This window comes from Ischnura elegans, chromosome 7, assembly GCF_921293095.1.
Source record: "Ischnura elegans chromosome 7, ioIscEleg1.1, whole genome shotgun sequence".
NCBI classification, from domain to species: domain Eukaryota; kingdom Metazoa; phylum Arthropoda; class Insecta; order Odonata; family Coenagrionidae; genus Ischnura; species Ischnura elegans.
Genome location: NC_060252.1, coordinates 73,591,134 through 73,612,093, shown reverse-complemented (window position 1 = coordinate 73,612,093; position 20,960 = coordinate 73,591,134). Strand labels below are relative to the sequence as shown.

The 20,960-nt window shown below is 38.5% G+C and overlaps 1 protein-coding gene across 2 annotated transcripts in view; it reads right to left on the bottom strand.

The window, feature by feature from the left end:
* The window catches only part of LOC124162788 (myotubularin-related protein 6), an 88,289-nt gene that overhangs the window by 29,491 nt on the left and 37,838 nt on the right, over positions 1–20,960 (bottom strand). The window lies entirely within an intron of this gene.

The following is a 20,960-nucleotide window of genomic DNA, read 5'->3' as shown; positions in this document are numbered from 1 at the left end:
TCAAGAATGTACCATCGGGCCGAGGCTAAAAAATATAGCGAGAACAATTGTACGGTTATTCACAATAGCAATACTTCTCATAGCTTCACCAGGGTATAATCGTTGAAAAGCATTTATTGCTTTTAACGTTAAATGCAGAGTGATGAGGTTGTATCTTATAAAGCACCATACATAATACTTGAGCATTAACCTTTAAAGACATTTACAAGAAGCATTTTGAAAAATACGCGAAACTGATTAGTTTACTTTTGTGCAATAAACACATCCACCCGATCACAGATTGAAAAAAGTAGCTGAAAACGAAGTATCGTTACTATTTATGCTACTTTACACAACTCTGACTAGAAGCATATTCTACGGCGTAATCAAACGAGAACAAACACAAATAAAAATTAGAAAAACTGCACCACCTAAATAAAATTTCCTCTGCATCTATGAGGAGGAAAGGCATAAAAATTGCACGTGTATAAAGCCTGATTCACACGATCATTTTTTTTTCGTCGCGAAAGTGATCACTATCGCGATCACTGCGCAAAATGATCGTCGGCGGCAATTGTTTTTCGCGATCGCGATCAGGATTCCCATCGCTATTTTTCATCACTCGTCCGGTCGCTTTTCCCATCGCTAAAACCGTCACTAAAACCCCATATCAGCCAATCGGAACGCATTCCCCTGTGGAGCGATTGCAGCGCAACGTTTGGCAATTGTGGGAACGACATAAATAAACAAACACGCTATATAATTTCGTGATGTGGGTCCTATGACAACGAGCTTTGATATTGGAAATGATGCGAAAAGCGACGGCGGGAGTGGCCGTGTGATTCAGAAAAATGATCACTAGAGCGATTGCTTTTCGCGACGGGAAAAGTGATCTCGATAGTGATCACTTTCGCGACGAAAAAAAATGATCGTGTGATTCAGGCTTTACTTAGAGAAAATTTATGAAATAAAGAATAATTCTCATTTGCCGCTAATCTCGCTCCAAAAAAACACAGCAAGTCCACGCACATCGCTATTATTTAGCAAGATATTATAAATTAAAAACAACGTTTTTATTGCCAACTAAAAAGAAGAAAATAAATTTCTCTGTCCATATCCGAGTCTCGATATGAATTGCTACTCAAATGGTGACATACTTTATGACAATCATTACGACCAAAACGAAAAACGTTGGGCGCATGTAACATTACATTTAGTATTTGCAATAGGAGATATTACTCTTAAAAATTCTTACTAAACTGCGATTTGATTAACCAAACATATTCTTATCTAAAATCAACACTAGATATAAAGTTTCAATGCTCAAGCTAGTCGTTAAGTGCGTTTAAATTGAGTTACAAAATTCCACCGTAACAAACAGACAGACACGAAAGTAAGTTAAGAAAAACGTTGTAAAAAACAAACGCGAATACTCGGCAGAAAAATTACAACGGAACAATGAACAATCATTAAATGATTTTGAAAAATTTTAGGCAGACATGAAATAATTTATTGTGAAAACAAACTTGTGTTTATTAAAATAAGAAATAATAAGGCACGCGGATTAACTATGTGATGTCTTATTCACATTATCAGTCGAGGAATAAAGAGTTGTCAATATTTTTTGGAAACATTGATACTGAAACCTGCAGGAAATGCATGCAATTCTTACTACGGCAAATATACTATAAGTGACACCGCGCTTACCGCGGGAGCGCTTGGCTTCTGATCTTGGGGTCCCGGTATTCAAATCCTGGGTGAAACCTTAGGACAACTCCAAAAATTCGACGAAGAGCGAGGTGGCCCAGGGAAAGGTACGGACCCTCTATTATGAATATCTGTACTTCACACTCCGGTGGTTTAGTTCAGGGTGAGCTCTACCCTCACCTATCCAAACCCACCTTCGGGTTGAATCACTAACAATGAGTGAACCGCACTTAATAAACTTCTGGAAAGCCGAAATTTCAGGCTTTCGTGCTCTTTTCAAGACACCAAATGCGTTGGATTGTTTTTCTTTATTTAATAAAGGAAAGCAGGCGACGAGGTTAATTAGGAATAACGGTCCCGGGTGGAGGCGGGAAGGGAAATGACTTGGAAAAGCTCACGAAGAAAACAAAAGGGAAGAAGCAAAGAAAGCCACGAATGAGTCGGGAAACGGGAGAAATGTGTGGGAGGTAAGGCAAGCAGAGGGGAGTTATGGCGCCTTTCCAGAGTTGTTAAGATTAAATTAAGCCAGGCAACTCACAACTCTGAGACCTACTAATTATTCGGATAATCTGTTGAATAAACACTCAGCACGGAGCGATAACCAATGGAATCTTAATTAAAATGAATAAAAACAAAATATTTATTTTCTAGGATTAAAATGATCGTAGCATGCTGTTCAAAACGATTCAAGCACCAATCACGCAGTGATCACCTAAATAAAATTCACAAATGTCGATGACGCACATAATGATCAAGAGGTATAGGGACATCAAGAAGAGATGAATGTTATGGTGATAAAAGCACTCGTAATGGAAACGGAGTTTCCTTGGCCTAATTAAACTGCTTTTAGTTTTGATTCCACCGCGAAACATAGCTCCTGCCATTTTATTCGTGCTCAAGCGATGGATAAACGCGATCCAAGGCTTAATATAACAAATAACTTCACCATTATCTTCAACAAGATACGGTCGAGAGCTTACAAGGTTTTCGACAGTATATTGAAAAAAAAGGGGAAAATACTAACACTACTAAATATAAATTTCGTTTAAATGGGATACCGTATGTAGGTAGTTTATCACTCCATGGAGACCATTCTACTAGTAATTTAGCAGTGTAAGTGATAAACCGCTAGCAAATGAGTTGAAAATTAGTGATATAGTATTTGGATTTAGGGTGCGTCGACGGCAAGGTCATTTTGCTAGTGATATAGTATATCATTAGCTATGGAGAATTGGTTCCGCAGTCGATTTGTCGGGCCATATAAAATCTTATGCGAAGATATCACGGGAAAATACATTTTTGGGTCATAATTCGGTCTTTCAGTGTCCAGGGCGAGTCATCAGTGAAAAAATCTTAAATAACGAAATATGGGGATGAGGAAAGTAATTTGATCAATTATAAATTAAAGTCTGTGTTTCGTGGATCCGACACTTCAGCATAATAATTCAGAGATACTCCACATTAATTTCAGTCAGCTCAGCAGCATTGAAATTTCGTCGTCTTATGTGGGACTTAAAAAATTTTCGGCTCCTGAGTGGTAAGATTTTTGTGTCCCGAACCCGTACCAAATGTGGCTTCAAGAGGAATAACAACACAAGAGCGTATTCAATTTCTTAATTTCATGACTGGACTTAAAAATAAATTGAATAAAATTCACATTGATCCCTATATTAGCGCCATTTCGTGGGTACATCTGGAAATAATGCTGGGCCATCAACTGATTTTCTGCACACATGTAGGTCTCAAACACCAAATTTGTATCCATCTCCTCCTGTCTAATGCAAGACAATTCAAAATGAAATATTATGAAATATTGCTACATGTAAATTGAATATTGTAACTTAACTGATTATTGTGCTTATGTTAAAGTCAATAAAATCACATGTACTTATGAGTTCATACGTTTGTCGATGATAATTATATATAAATGTGTATTTCTTCTTTTTTTTGTTCTACCCTGTCATATATTTAGTTGCATTCAATAAAATCAGATGTATTTATGACTTCATACGTTTGTCTTGCTGTTAATTATACATACATATGTAATTTTTTTGTTCTACTCTGTCATATATTTAGACGCATTCTGTGAAATCGATGTACAATTTAAATCTACTTATTCTTGTAATATGTCTGACTCTATGATATTTATAACCATATATGTTCCTAAGGGACAAACTTGTCCCGGAATAATAAATTTCATATTCTATTCTAAGTCCTCCTACTTGCTTTCCTTATACTTTCATTTTAACCTCACTTCATCCGTCCTCTTCAGCCTTCTTTTTCCGCTTCTCTTTCTCTTTCCACTGTTCCCCATACTGCTGTAATTACGAGGTACCTTCGGACTGTAAGTTCCGTCTAGACATAAAAAAGAGCAATTAAGATATTTCAAAGAAATTTACAGCATACCTCTCTACCACTCTTACAAGGATGACTACACGGGTCACACACTACATGAAGAGGGTGTACAAAAACTTGTGCCACGCCATGACATATAACTGGAAAATCACGGCATCTACGTCGAAAAATAGTGTACGAGTGGTAGAGTTGTGCTACACATTTCTTTAAAATATCTCCTCTTCTTCTTTTTACTTCAGAACGGAATTTACTTTCCGAACGTAATAAAAACGTTTATTGTTCCACATAAATATAAATTTTAAGAAATACATGGCTGCAGGAACATAGGAACCCCTTTGGAGTTAATACTCCGTTTTGGGGTTACCGACTCGTTCTTCAGTTAGAGTGCTTGGGTACACATTACACAAAAAATGTCACCATGTACATATAAAATATGACATGACTAACTAAGACAATCATCGCATCTCATTTCATTCATCACCATACCTCATTCATCTAAGCAAATGTGAAACATCATTATGAACAACCACATCTTTACCCTTTTGCAATATCTCTATTCATCTATATTATTTTCGTCACTTATGTATTTTGGCAACTCACAGTAAATTTTCGGTCCCAAGAATAGGAAACTTAGTTCAAACAATTCTGTTCTTGGTCTGGGAATGTGAACAGTATTACAATGACGGAGATTATGTATTCTTGGTAAGTTCTTTTCACCTCCACTAACATAAAATACCCTAGGGACCTTGTAAACAAAATAAATAGCTCAAAGGCAACATGTTTATTTTTTTGAAAAGGGGAAGGGAATGCGTTAAATTTGACGCCCTTAACATTACCGTTATCACCTTTTTCTGGGATACCAGGAGTGGTTTCAAATTAGTCAAGTATGCTCCACCCCAACACACAATTCCGTATTAAAATCTTTCTATGAACCTCGTGAAGTCCCCTTCCCTGTTAAATATATGCCCGATCCAACTCCCCTTCCTCTTTTGTTAAGTTCTCAATTATGTTCTTTCACCCCTACTCTTTCCAAAACCTCCTCAATGCTGTGTATCTCTTGTTAAACATGGAGAGTGGACATAGAACGAGGGAGAGCGGAGGGTGGGGATAAGCGCAGTGCGATAGCAACATGGCGATCGGCGTATGGATGGATGTCAGGTTTCACTTAATGACGCGCTTCATCGATTCCGCCAGAGGACATCCTAATCGAATTTGAGAAAACAGAAACATGGGGAAGGGGGGTGGGGAGTGAGTGACAAGGGAGCAGCTTCCAGCAGACGGGAGTGGACGGATTAAATGGGAATAACGGGTCGCCAGAGTCAGGCAATCTTCTCTTTTACAACAGAAGAGGGGACAAGACAAGAGGGCCCGCCCTTCCCAAGTAATTAAGAAAATAAAGAATAAATTAACTTAAATCGAAGCTTGACGCTTATACGTGGTGGAAGGGCTCCATATTAGAAATGAAAAACACTTCGTCACTTCCACAATTTATTTAAAAAATGACTACCTAACTACACTAATTCGGATTTTATGCCATTACCACGTACATAAATACTATTTTTATGTTAGTGATAACGGCGTAACAGCCTAAACCGGTAGTAATTTTTAAATACATTCTGGAAGTAACGAAGTGTTTTTCATTGCTATCAAATTAACTACCATTACGCAAATAGGTTCGCGGTCGCAACCGCATTCCGCACATCTTATGACAGTCAAAAAGCCAACTAAAGGGTGGATATATAAGGTGGAACTGCGTAACAGGAAACATAATCACAGACAGTGGCGGATGCAGGATACGGACATGGGGGAGGGGAAAAGATTACGATTCTATATGGTGCAAATTGAATACCCAAGGGTGGGGCTATAGCTCACTCTTGCCTAGCGGAATGCGGACAGTCGCGGTCATGGCAGCTTTGGGCACTGTGCGGAAAACGGACGTTATTATTTACCGAGGCAAGTAAAATATCCGGAGTACGGATGGGCCGGGGTTCGTACACCAATTATTTAATCTATTGTCTACTGTGAAAAGTTAAAAAAAAGAGACCCATATTTTATCGTTTCTCTATCCGTTCTCTATTTCTCGAGCTAGTGGCGGCGATAAGTGGACTACCTAAGGCAAGGGTCGGAAACCTTTTGAGACGAAAAAGCCAAAGGTAATGCAACCAGATGCACGGATAAATTTCGACAGTGCTTTAATTTGACAATCGGAAATGTATTTATTATCGGTGCGCTTTATCCGCTCTCCTTCCTATAATCAAGTTTTTTATCCTGTTTGCAATATGTTTTTGAGATTTGAAAAAATAATATATTAATTATTATTTTTTGACATGAAATTGAAAGCCCGCAACTTGAAATCAAATGAGCCACATCTAGCGAACTCTAGATTGCCGACCCATGGTCTAAACACTTTCGCAGAAAAAGTGATGACTTCACAAAGTCTTGGCGAGTGGGTCACCATTTCTCCACTACTCCTAGTCATCGCGCATCGGCTGCTCGCGTTTCGTTGTTGTTTACACTTTCGTAATATAGTACTTCCCTCAATAATCGATTTTATCAATGGAAACTAGATACGACACCAAGTTATGAAAAGTGGGCGGCAACTTTTGCGAATTTTTATTTTAAGTATATGAAAGAATGACTGAAGGAGGAATATTTTTTATTTCAGCGCTCTAAGCAAAAAATGCATGTTATTACTTTCCGCTTAAAGTCCCACACATCCCTTATAACTTAAGTGTTTATGTAAGGTAGTACTGGTATTTTAACATGATTAATTATGTTGATTACCTTTCAATGCATTACAGCAATCTTCGAAGCAACATGAAGCCTCGAAAGAATTCATCTTTCGGTTAGCAAGGTGAAGCAGAAGGACAGGTGGGGGAGAGCTTTTACCAAAAGATGCAGCACCAATCGCATTTACTTCCCGCAAGTAGTTCTGCTGCGCTAGTATCCCGAGGAACCTATCTACGAGATTAGGCCGGTAACGCATGCAAAAGGCCTCTCCTGAAATTATTTAACCAATACAAAGGAACTATAAAAATTTATCCCACTACTTAACCTTAATGGCGTTTTCCCGCATTACAAATCCTAGAGCTATAATTTTTCCATCTTATAATTCTACATTTTCTAGTTACATTTTTCTAAAAATGTACGAAAAGCCTTGAAATCCATTCACATAATTTAAAATTTCCGACTACACTCTTCGGACACTTGCTATGAAGAAGAGAAATATAATCACTATTCTCGAGGAAACTACAGGAATCGATCTAATTTATCATTCGTACTGCTTTTAGTATAAATTGAAAGCCATCAATACAACTGGCTTGATGATAATAACGATTTTCAGGCGGTATCAGTAAATAGATAACCTACAGACGTTCACGTCAAGAATAAAAAGAATCACTTATAAAAAAATTATAATTAATAAATATTTCACGAAGAAAACTTGTCAGTATGAGTAGTATTAGTATGAGTGCTACAAACAGGATAAGCGTTTTCAATATGGACATACCTCATTCCAGTCATCATCATCTTGGCATTTTCATTGCATAAAATTTAATAATAAATCACATTGTTAATGTTAAAAAGGTTGCTGATAATTGTGATTACGATAAAAATTTACACAGGAGTAATAAACTCGGTAAATGAACATGAGGAAAATAATACTACATTTCTAATTTTTTCCTTATTCAACGGATGATGACGGACACTAAGTTAATCACCGACGAGAAATTCAAAAAATAACACACATGCCATCACTCCTAAATATTTTCCTTACACATGAATTTGAATACACGAGGAACACCTTACATGGGCAGATACTGTCCACATTCATCATAATTTCACTTGTTTGTTATGAACAGGACGAAATCGGAGGGAGATATTCTCTAATTGATTTAGCAACGAAGCTAGATAGATTGACCGCTGCAAAGCTTATTTTTCTGCAAAATATAATTTCATAAAAATTGAATTTATTCTGATAAATGATCTTGGGGCCATCTCTAACTGGTCGTTTCATGAGTGGAGGGATATCTAATGCGCAAAACAGTCAGGAGTCCACGAGCGGTATCGAATAAATTCTTACATGATGAGAGTAATAAGCAGGAATAAAGTGAGTCGACCAAGGAGTTCGACGAGAAACGTCCTTTCAATTAAAATAGGATCGATCATTTCTAAATTTGGAAATTAATGAAATCAACATTCTGGCAAATTACTAATCGCTTGAGATACATCGATCCGCTACGGTGATACGGAAGCATTCTTTTTTTCTCATTCCGAACACAATGAATATTCGATAGGAAGAGGAGTTCAGTGACTCCGGAAGTCGATCGATAATCAATTGGCGCCAAGCCCCATCAGACCTTTCCCTAGCCTGATTCAAATTACGAGAGAAATAATTAATAATGGAAGAAAATAAGATAATAATCGAGTGAATTAATTATTGATCGAACGCTAACCTCACCTGCAACGTAATAAAACTGGTTACAAATTCTTTATATATTTTAAGAGCACAAGCTCTCGTTCACTACGTGGAATGAATTAATAGTACCTATATACGAGTGAGAATCGATGTAGCAACTAAAGCAAACAGTTACAACGAAGAGAAAGTTCGAGAAAAAATATTATGAGATAACAAGGGCGGAAGAGATTTTTTCTTGGATTCACGAAAATAATTTTATTTCTTTGGATTTAGAGTTGGATAAACCAATTACTAATATTTGAATCCAATCGATGTCCATAAAAACAATAGCAATATTAAAATAAGATTCATAATACTCAAGAGTGACTACAGAGTTGCTTCCGTGAATGTATTTTGATATTTTTGGATATATGAACGGCAGAGGGATTTGGTCAGCGTAAAGAGCAGAGAATGTCGATGAGTTTCTCCTAATTCGAGATACCTTGTATTCAGTTTTACTTCATAAGGCGATTCAAAATATAAAAGTTTCAATGTGACACATCGCAACTAGCAATAGCAGTAATTAAAACTTTTATCATGACACTGAAAGGAGAGTATCTAAGGGTTTCTTGGATGAATAACAATTACTTATACCACTTCTTTTTTTAATAAAGCGACCGACTTTCAAGGAATAATCACCATGTAAATTATTATCTATTTAACATAGTATTGTGATCTTAGTTACGAAACGGAATTTTGAAACGGACGAACGGAGATTAAATGAATTGTTGAATTTTGTAGTGCCTAAAACTCGACGCTATATCACCCAGGCCTGATTAGCAAGTAATATGATACTTAGAATAAGTATTTCATGCCTCAAACGGAGATAAAAATAGTGTGGCTACCAAAGCACATGATAGAAGGGTCCCCTAAAGGATCAGATTAATAAAAAATGTTACCCAAGGCGTGAGTGAAAGCTGAGTCGACTTGGGAGAAGGGCTTCCGGAGGAGAAGTAAGGAAAGGCTGAAGAGAGGAGAGCTCACTTGGTGACGTGACGGGCCCTCAGACGCTTACCGTCGTCATCCAAACGAGAGATGGAGTGGCGGTGCCAACACTGTCGCTAAGATATTTTTTCCCTCGACCGAGACTAAACTTCCCCTCACGACCGTCGTAGGCGCTGTTACCGAGCCCACTTCACCTGAGGGACAGGCGTCGCCCTCTCCACCTTACTCTTCACCTTGTCAGTGAAGAATGGCAAGTAAGGACACATTAATAAAACATAAAAAAATGCCATTTTTACAACTTCCCCGAGAACAAAGATCTCATAAATTTCTCGGGTTCCTCAATTTCTCGAATTCATCCGCTGGGTGGCAGCACGCGACGTCTTTTAAAAAGCGGGCCCGTTCCACATTTATTTTAAATCCGCTTCCCATCTTCGAATCTGTTGTACGGTATTAAAAAAAGCGACTCTCACAGCGTCAACAAGCATAAAATCCCCGACACGACACAAGATTTTCGTGAGTTAGCTCGAACAGTCACTTTCTCTTTATGTTACTCAAGATTTAATGCGACAGTTTTACGAAGGGAAATTCAAATTTTACGACTATTTGTTTTAGAAATGAAAGGAAGAAGTTTACGTTTCGAAACAAGTTCGCGGGTGAATGGCCGAGCCATTATGAGTTAACAATATGCAATCAGAAAGTAACCATACTTGGCAAGGTCGAGTTTATGAAGACTGAGAGTTTTAATTTAATCCAAGCGATTCTGATAGGATTTACCACTATCCATTTCCGAGTACACGATTGTAAACCTCAGTGTCAGTTGCTGAGCTAGACAGGGTCGGTTCTTCTTAGGCCGACTATTCATTGGGTTGCACTGAGGGAATGAGGGCGCAAAACTAGAAAGGTCACTCCGGGCAGCAATGGCTATGATTTGCTAAATGCGCATTGGAATGATACGAGTATGAGCTATCTCCACTTGGAGATTTAATGGCCTGGGGTCGAGACTGTACGATTCAAAAGAATTAAACTGAGGAGCAATCCTCTATATTATTTCTACTGTATAGATACCTTTTTCTCAACTTATACGCAGCTATACTCTACAAATGAGGTACCAAAATGCACAGAATTTATCAGAGAACATGCGACGGCATATCTTACTTCCTAAATATTGCTATTGTTTCCTAAAATTGGTTTTTATAAAATAAAAATAATATATAATCGATTAAAAAAAAATCGATTCCGACAAGATTGTCCTCATCCCAAGAATACAGTTCACGCCATCGGATCCCACCATGCCTTTTAATTTGACTCGCAGACAATTTCCCATTAAGGTTTCCTATGCAATTACTATTAACAAGGCTCAGGGTCAGACTTTGCAAAGAGCTGGCTTATTCCTGCCTGACCCTGTATTCTCTCATGGCCAACTTTATGTAGCATTCTCTAGGGTAAGATCTTTTCAAAATATTTTTGTAAATACTAAGGAAAACGCTAAACAAGTATAAACAGAGGATAGTGTAATTACTTGCAATGTTGTGTTTAAAGAGGTCCTCTGACCTCAATTTGTACATGAACATTCCAATTAAATTTGTACATAAGATCCTGCCTTTTTTCTACATTTTAAAATTAGAAACGCGTCTATCCCTCTGTGGACCTGCATTAAAAAGAGCGGGGGAAGCCCGCTGGGAGCGGGCACATCACGCACGTTTTTAACTTATTTTCTGCTGACTTAAATTCTTGAGCTACAACAGGGTGAAATACGCATACTGATTTCAAAACTGTAGTAAGTTTTCTTCAACAACGTCAATTTTTTCATTATTGCTTGGGTAATTGTGACCACACCCAGCTTGATTGAGCGTCAATCAACTGAGGCATCATTGCTCTCCAATTGGCTGACTTAAATCTTGTACGGCTGGCGCCGGGTTAATATAAAGAAAAATTAGAGTACCCACTGATAATTGTCCAATCCGTGCATTTTAAATTTAACACATGATGCAGCAATCTGAGGCGGCCGTAGCGCCAATGTCATGCAAATAACGTGATTTGCCCACAATTACAGCATTCATTAGGTAACAAGCCCGTAATAAGTCCGGCGAAGAGTCTACGTTTTATATTTATCAGGATTCTTACAGTATAACCGCAATTATAGTATGTTTCCGCCAACGCGACATATATATTGTAGCATTCCTGAAAATTTTCTTCGGACGTCGCTGTAGGGACGAGGGCGCTAAACTTGAAGGGTTAGCCCGGGGAACTGCTCAATACTCACTGAATATTATATGAGTGCGCGCAATCTTCGCTCAGAGGAGCCGGGGTGGACAAGAAAGCCTGTAAAAAATTCTGATTCCAAATGCTATTTTCGGAAGATATACCCCGGAAATCCTTTTTTTTGGACCGTTGGTGGATGAGGTGCCATTGAAAGAGCATAAACTAAAATTTTCACGAAAATGCCATGAGATTCATTTCTCGGACCAATATCCAAGACCTAAAGGTTTACTACGATAGGGGAAGATGAAAAACAACACGGACTGAGTGAATTTCAAACTCCCTAGGTATAGGAGACAACTCCTTTCCTTAGACCACCCTAGACCGAGAGAATTTTGTCATCAATGTCTAAAGACTTAATCCACGAATTGAACCCGGGATCCTTCCGTTAGTACCCATTTTATAATAGGGTGGTTTCCTATTATTTTTTTATTGCCTAAATCGAAAGATTATTACTCCTAGAGTACATATTTCACGCTTTTACATTTTTAAATGACGATATCTATTTTTCGCGATTAAATGAAAAGTGAAAATTTTCAAGCGCGCGCAAACGCGACGGGTAAGTATGAATGCCGGGAAATCTCCGTGTGACGTCGTTCTGGTTCACGCTGCCGTAAGTGAGGTGACCGTGGGGCGAGGCTCTGAGCGCTGATACGACGCAGGATGCTAGCTGGTAGCGCTTGGCTTAAATAAGGATTATTAGTACCTTATCAAACGAAGAAAACTTTCCGACGTTAACCAGTTTTAATAGGTGATTATTAAGACATGTTTCCCTGAGCTCTGTGCCTCATGCATGCATTGGTAACCTCAGGCGATGTAAAACTCCTATCTACTCGTATAGAAACTAGGTCCCTGTGACGTCACGTGGAGTGGCATCGCATGGGCGCCAATCTGGCCTTTTTCAAATGCAGTTAAAATTGACCCTTGCCATTCGTCTAAACCGGTATTTTTAAAACCAAATAATTTGTATATTATGAATACACTAATGGTGGGTAACGAATCGCAATCAATGCCTTTCGTTTTCTAGGATGAAGGATACTACCCTATTGCCGAATAACAGACTATCAGGCTAGAATTCTCAACTAGCCTTTTTCGCAAAATATAAACGAACTTGTAACTACGGAAAGTTAGGCTCGACAAAGATATCCTACCTCACGATCAACCATGTTTTATGCTCCTACGTGGACGCGAGTGCCGACAGAAAATATTCGATGGCACCGGCGTCCAAGCGTATTTTGGCAGAATACGGCTTGATCACCATTGATCAAAACACGAGTTCCGAAAATTGAGAAATAAAAAACTGTAATTAAATATCGAGCAGACTCTGCGTCGGTTCAGCGGCATGGACTAGTTTTTGGTGCCCGCGGCGCCCGCATATACGGCGCCGTATTTTCAAGCTATAAACACGATGGAAGTCCATCTCGTCCTAGAATCTATTTCCCATATCATACGCTCATAAATCAATATACCGACGTAAATTAGTATTCATCGGCAGTCTAAAACACCACCAATACGGAACCTTGTTTTTCAAGGAAATGGGACGAAAAATAAGAAACGCAGGTTCGAAGATTTCCGTTGATCAGATGCTTTTTGAAATTTCTTCGGGATCGCCAGTTGGCTCTAGTTGACCACAACTTTCGTCGACATTGCAGTCAGCATCTTCAGGTTGATGGTGATGAAATACGGAAAACTGCTCTCTTTTATCGGCCTTTTCGTGCAGGTGCTGCTCTCTCATTGGCCTATGGCTCTCTACTTCCCATTGATGAACTCTCTTTCATTACCTTCGACCTAAAGACGTTGAGTGCAAAGTCAAAGAAACTGTTGTCAACAAAAGCATACGGACGCGGGGAGAACCAGAAGAAAATACAGAAATCATTTGATCAACGCCGCGAAAATCTTCGAACCGACATTGTTTATTATTCATCCCATCCCCTTGAAGAAGAGGGCTTTGTATTGGTGGTGTGCAAATCTATCTATCCTTTCTTATGCGTATGTACAACGGCATCTATTTATATCTAGAAGAAGATGCCTGTTTACCAGTTCGCTATCCATTTCCCTACGGCTGCACGGATTACAACCAAAGTTAGTACGTAGGTGCATCTCATACTCTCAAAGCCCGTAATGCTACTTCTGGTGGCGTCAGTCGCGTCTTTTGCGTCGTTTTCTCATTACAGATTGTTACGTCATGCCATTCAACTTCTGTGGTTGTACATCCTGTTAGGTAGGCACTCCTCTTGACACACTCAGAGGGAGTAAACAACTCAAAGGATTCTACACTTAGCTATTTATTTTCTCGGTGCAAACCTTTTTGCTGGGGTATGCGTTCACAAGACGTTTTTGGTCTACGCACGTATGGACTTATGGCATTCAATGTTGTGGAGCGTGGTATAAGCTGATCCTTAGCACGGTGTACGGAAAACGTTTTTAAAATAGTTTACGTATGTACACCACCATCATACCTGATTCCTTTACCTTTATCAAAACCTGATAACCTTTACCGAAAAATCCTGCCATAAGGCCATGAATTCCAAGTTTCCCACTTATCTGGGTACTACGCTTCCCGAGCAAAGCGGGGTGCCTGCCTGCAAGTGTATACTAATTTACTTCGGTATGCATAAATCATCTGAATAATGAGCATTTAAATAGAGCTTTATTTCATAGTTTATATGCTCCGTGCGTGATACTTCAAGAGGAACCCTCCAACTTTCCAAGACGGGGTTGATGCAGGGCTCATATTACGAACCCTTTCCCATTAAGCCTCCCCTCACCTTTAAGTCGTCAGCTCTAATTACAGTCGCCCGCCAGGGAGTCCCCCAACCCTCAAATGAGCCCCTTAAATGAATCCACCCTCGTTGGCTAGAAAGCCCTCCTTTCTTTACCATGCTAACTTTCGCCGCTAAGGCTGGGTGCCACCTTTCACCATCTTCAATTGGAGGACGACACAACGGGTACGAAATAGAGTAACACATTATTATAATACAGTGTAACTTGGTAATGCGGTCATTTAAGGGACTACATGTTTATTGACGCTATGTCAGAGTGACAGTATAAAAGGGTTAAATAACTAATAATTATTCAATAACAGAGGAGAAATATAAATTTACGATCTCGTCGATTTCGTCCGTCTTCACACGCCCCTTTTCTTTGACCGGAACAACCTTTATTTTAACATTTGCCATGATTACCGAACACTAATTCATTAAAGTTTTTAAAGAATTATATAAAGTTTAAGAATTTATGTTCAAAAATGAGTAAACGAACTTTTTTAATACACGAACCGTCGATACGAACGCTTCAGGAGTGTTATGTTATGCGAGGAAACGGCCGCGTCAAAAAATAGACATGTGCGAGACTGATGAATACTTCTGGGCTGCACTATGTGGCGAACGCAGCCCATTTTAGCCATTTTTGCCAAGGTTACTTCGTTGCTTAGAGCCGAATTTTGTTGACAGTATATAACTGCGAGGTTTTGAAATCTATTGACGATATATCCGAAGTTACATCAATGCTTACAATTAAAGTTTAACGTGACTTGGGAAAGAATGACGTCAGATCCGTTTTGACGTTACGGCCGAGGAAGTAATTCAATAACCAATGTACACTGTAATCCACCCCCACTGTGATATGCAATAATCACTGAAATAGAACGCGACGAACGAGGGACACCTAGAAAGACGAAAGGTCAGCAAAAAAATAAAATCAGTGTTATTTTATAGTAACCGTAATTATTAATTAACTTATTAATTGTTAAAACTTTACAGTTTAATTATTTATTTGAGAATGTCAAAAAACTGTTTACACATCCAATCAACTGTGATCCTGTGCCTAAGAGTATTAGTTTGGGGATTCATATTCGAGAACGGCACAGTTTAAAATTTCGTTCATTTCGCAAATTGTATAAGACTTCCGAGTAGAAATTTATGACTTCACAAACCAAAAGATAGTAATTTGATCCTTTATTTTAAGCTACTTTCTCAAAATATTCAACAGAACCAACAAACTAGTTTGAATGGTACAACTGATAAACTGCAGCTACAATATGAATCAGTCTTGCATAATTAGATCACAAATAAGATATTCTTGTAGATATTTAATTAACCATTGGAGAGATAGACAAATATACACATGAGACTCCCGCATAAATGCACTAATTTTATCTCGGAAAAAGAGGAATAAAAATTTACCTATCGAATACCCATCCAAAACTTCGAATGCCCGGGCACTTAACTGGCACGTCGCACAGTGGTCTGAAATCGAAAAAAGCTGGACAAAAGTCCAAAATGACGTTTTTTGAGATAGAGACTTCAAACTTGGCTTAAATACATATAAATGATTACCAACTATAGATGTATGTGCCATTTTACATCAATACGATCCGTTACTGAGATACAGTGGCCCAAACATGACCAACTTTTTAAAAACACGCGCTGTCTCGTTTTTCTTCAGAAACCTTTGAATTTAAGCAGGTGGTGTTGCATTGGCATGATTTTTATGGAATAAAAAACGCAATATTCCTATGACTTGATGCTTTTCCTATACTGTACATGAATTTTGAAGATTTTGGCTCTCATTTGACTGGTTTTACAACGCAAAATGGCGGACCCGTTTTTCACGTGAAATTTGACATAAAGTAGACATAATCTTTCGTTTACGAAATATTTAACTCGGGAAATTCACATCACGGTGTAAAGTAGAGATTTCTCAAGAAAACTAAGCAGGAATCTTGGAAAAAAGTCTGCGACGAAGGAAAAGAGAGCGATTTTTCGATCGCGAGTCAAGGCTGAGCTACACGCCGCGGGACCCTGAGGCTCGGTAACCGAGGTCGATGTTTCAAGTTTTTTGAAACTTTATTCTTGAAAATCGTCATTTTGAGCACAAAACCTAGTCATTAATGACCTAAAACACTATACTGATGGCATTAGCAAGGATTATGGATCGACCGAATTGAACATTGAACGCGTTACTCGAGTGGAAATGCTTGGGATTGGATATTTGTCGGAACCATTCCACGCATAAGAAACATGCTTCGGGTATTGAAGTAGGGTTAAAAGATTGAGGTGGCATGCTAAAGAGAGAGAAAAACAAACTGTTTTCGCGAAATGCAACTACCGTTACCCTTTTCCATTTCCACCCTCGCCGAGGTGGTTCGCGCGGAAAGGGGCGTTTTATGACGACGCAGCCTTTGAAGGTATTTAACAGATTCTTCCCCCAGTGTTTTTCATTTTTTAATCTGACAAAGATCTATACAATGGGGAATGTTTTAGTGAAATTGAAAAAAAAACGTTAAATTCAAATTCATAATTTTTATATTACTATAAAATGTAAAATGAAGAGCTTAACCTGACCAGGTAAAATTTCACTTTCGGTCGTCCATCGTAAATACAATATACGTGGCAACATGTCCAATAAGTGAAAATTGAAAATCAAATCATACATATGCTTTGGAAAAATGTTTGATAATGTTTCGCTCTATCCCTGAAGGGATATTTAATTGAAAATACAATATAGCATCAATAAAAATCCATGTATTACCTTAAACTTACAAATAAAATCAATGCGGAATCATAAATTGCGATATAAAAAGAATATATGTATTGTATGTCACATAATTGTTCTTCCTTAAAGTCACTGAATTGTATTTTTTTCATTTATAGAGTTTCTACCTTCAATCCTCCAATGAACTTATTTCGTCACTAGCGTCTGATCCTTCTCCTACACTATCATAAAAAAGTCAGCAGATCTCTTAAACCTTTTGCCATTTCCTTCGGTCTCCTCGGACTTTATACCAGGATGGTGGAAAGAAATGCATCAGGCGTTAATAAAAGTCGTTTGAAAAGGTCTTCATTCGTGGCCTCTCTGGAGTGCTTTATGTTGAATCTCAGGCAGAATTTACGCGTGTCTTTATTTTGGGCTCCTAATGCCTCTTCAGATAATTGTCCCATAGGAAGAGTCAACTCATTTGCAAAATCGCTTCTATGCGGAAGCACCTTATTTACCGTGGTTGTTATGTAATACCAGGGATACATCTTAGTGAATAACTCCGCAGTTATCTGGCAGCAGTCCGAGAAAGCTGTATAATTAAGAGTTATGCCACTTGATATTGCCCTCAGAATGATGGAAAAATGTTTGATTAGGTCAACATTGGTACCTGTAATTATGAAAAATTAATTTTCTTCTGATGGTACATTACACTTTCCTATGAAAACATATAATTTAGATGAAGTATGTAACCATTTCATATGCAAACATGAGTGAATGTTACATTTGCTTTACAGTGCATGGTTTATATATCCTATTGCAGTCTACATTTACTCAATATCCCGTCAAAGGCTGCGTCGTCATAAAACGCCCCTTTCCGCGCGAACCACCTCGGCGAGGGTGGAAATGGAAAAGGGTAACGGTAGTTGCATTTCGCGAAAACAGTTTGTTTTTCTCTCTCTTTAGCATGCCACCTCAATCTTTTAACCCTACTTCAATACCCGAAGCATGTTTCTTATGCGTGGAATGGTTCCGACAAATATCCAATCCCAAGCATTTCCACTCGAGTAACGCGTTCAATGTTCAATTCGGTCGATCCATAATCCTTGCTAATGCCATCAGTATAGTGTTTTAGGTCATTAATGACTAGGTTTTGTGCTCAAAATGACGATTTTCAAGAATAAAGTTTCAAAAAACTTGAAACATCGACCTCGGTTACCGAGCCTCAGGGTCCCGCGGCGTGTAGCTCAGCCTTGACTCGCGATCGAAAAATCGCTCTCTTTTCCTTCGTCGCAGACTTTTTTCCAAGATTCCTGCTTAGTTTTCTTGAGAAATCTCTACTTTACACCGTGATGTGAATTTCCCGAGTTAAATATTTCGTAAACGAAAGATTATGTCTACTTTATGTCAAATTTCACGTGAAAAACGGGTCCGCCATTTTGCGTTGTAAAACCAGTCAAATGAGAGCCAAAATCTTCAAAATTCATGTACAGTATAGGAAAAGCATCAAGTCATAGGAATATTGCGTTTTTTATTCCATAAAAATCATGCCAATGCAACACCACCTGCTTAAATTCAAAGGTTTCTGAAGAAAAACGAGACAGCGCGTGTTTTTAAAAAGTTGGTCATGTTTGGGCCACTGTATCTCAGTAACGGATCGTATTGATGTAAAATGGCACATACATCTATAGTTGGTAATCATTTATATGTATTTAAGCCAAGTTTGAAGTCTCTATCTCAAAAAACGTCATTTTGGACTTTTGTCCAGCTTTTTTCGATTTCAGACCACTGTGCGTCGTTTGAGTTAAACCGTGAAACAACCCTCTTACAGCTCTACGATAATATTTATCCTAAAAACAATAAGATTTGGTCTGATAATCGCAGGATGTATTTTAGGTCACATTTTGACCACTCTTCATTCCACGAAATCACTTGTGACATTTAACTTAATTCTTCAATTCACAACGAGACCTATTTCCCGTTTAATGCTCGACCAGTCCAAACCCCCGTCTCCTACCTATTTCGTTAAGGAGTTTCCTTTCATCGCCTACCAAGTTCAGAACTTCGGGGCTCCTCTTCAACTAAAACCACAAAAATCAACAGCGATAATGTGAATGTTCATAGATATATACATGATTTATTCCACTGCGTAACTTTACCAACACCTCCCTGAACTGACAAATTACCCATCACATCTTAAGGCAAGTGCGGTATTATTTTAAGTCAGATAGCAAGCATTTTAATAGCATATTTAACTCGAAAATGTAGGAGAGAAGAGAATTACTTTGAAAAAGTAGACAGAAAACGGGGCAATTTGATAGACAACATCAAGAAACGGTATGGTACAACAAAAATGATTGTTGAAGGACAGGTGGAAGGACGAATGGTAGGCCTTGGAGAAGAGAAATAGATCAGATGATATAGGATAGAAAATAGGAGAAAATTAATGCTAAAATACTAGCTGATAGGCGAATTGAGAAAAGACCTGCGTCAAACCATTCAACGGATCGCTGACTGATGATCAAGAGGACTGCATAGATGAGGCCCAATTCCATCCGAGAGAAGGCTGATTGATGTTGCCACTACGATCGCATTTAAATCGGTTTTCAAAAATGTCCGCGGCGCGGTGATGAGTGCAATGCGATCCACTTTTTTCCCCAATATTTTGCAGTATGGTCTTTGCAAATGCAAAAAATTGCACAGAAGAGTTATGGATTTGATAGATCACACATCGTGTATATGCATTTCGGTAAACACTCCAAATTATATCTCATTTCCCTGTGAAACTGGTATCAATTCGACCGTCAGCGACGCGAGTGGCGACTTCTGTAAACCCATTTAAATGCGCGGTGGGCGACAGCACTTCTAGAGACCAACTAGAGGATCATCTATTGCAATATTCGTGATTGTTCCATTCCTTAGCCATTGAAACAGCGCATACTTAGCATTCAACGGGCAGATACTAAGCGGGAGGAAGACAGGTCACTCGAGTGGAAAAAGAAGGAAAACTACTCGTCTGCAACAACGTCCAAGAAATTAACCCCCATCCCGTTCGCCCCATTAAGGCTTCATAGGACAGCGAACGAGTCACTTTATCACTTCAATTTTATGGCAGTACAAACGAAGGCACACAAAACTGTAATGACATCGATACGTTACCTGCCGGTGTGGACATGCCCTATAAAAAAAATGCACCGGTCGCAGAGAACTTGAATCCATTAAAAATGACCCCATTTCACAAAGTACTCCTACAAAACCAAATTCCGTATTTTTCGAAAAAAAAATCATTAAGCTAAACCAGGATTCGAACTCACATATCCTAATAGCCATTTATGTAATTAATTGCGAACGAAAAAAATAAAATAAGTCGTCCATCTGATTTCTTGAAATTAATTAGAAAATGTGACATATTTAGAATGTAATGCATACATTATTGACTTGACAATACACACTTTAGAAAATGAGAAAGTAATAAAAAAACGAGATTAAGAAGTGAAGAAAGAATAGGAAATATGAGTTGAATCATGAAATGTGGGGGAAGAATGGTCTTGTGACTGCTCAATGAAGGCATAAAATATAAGCCGACATCGACAGATAACCATGGAAGATCAATACACGCGGTGACATATGATGATTACGGCCTACGACAGCCCCTATTGCTTCTAAATCAAAATAAACGCGGGCATGAGCCGTACCCAGGCGATACGGAAAATGGTATTGGAGCTACAGTGCCATTTCTCATATCATCACGGGCAAAAAAAATCGCGCGACTTCCTTGGAA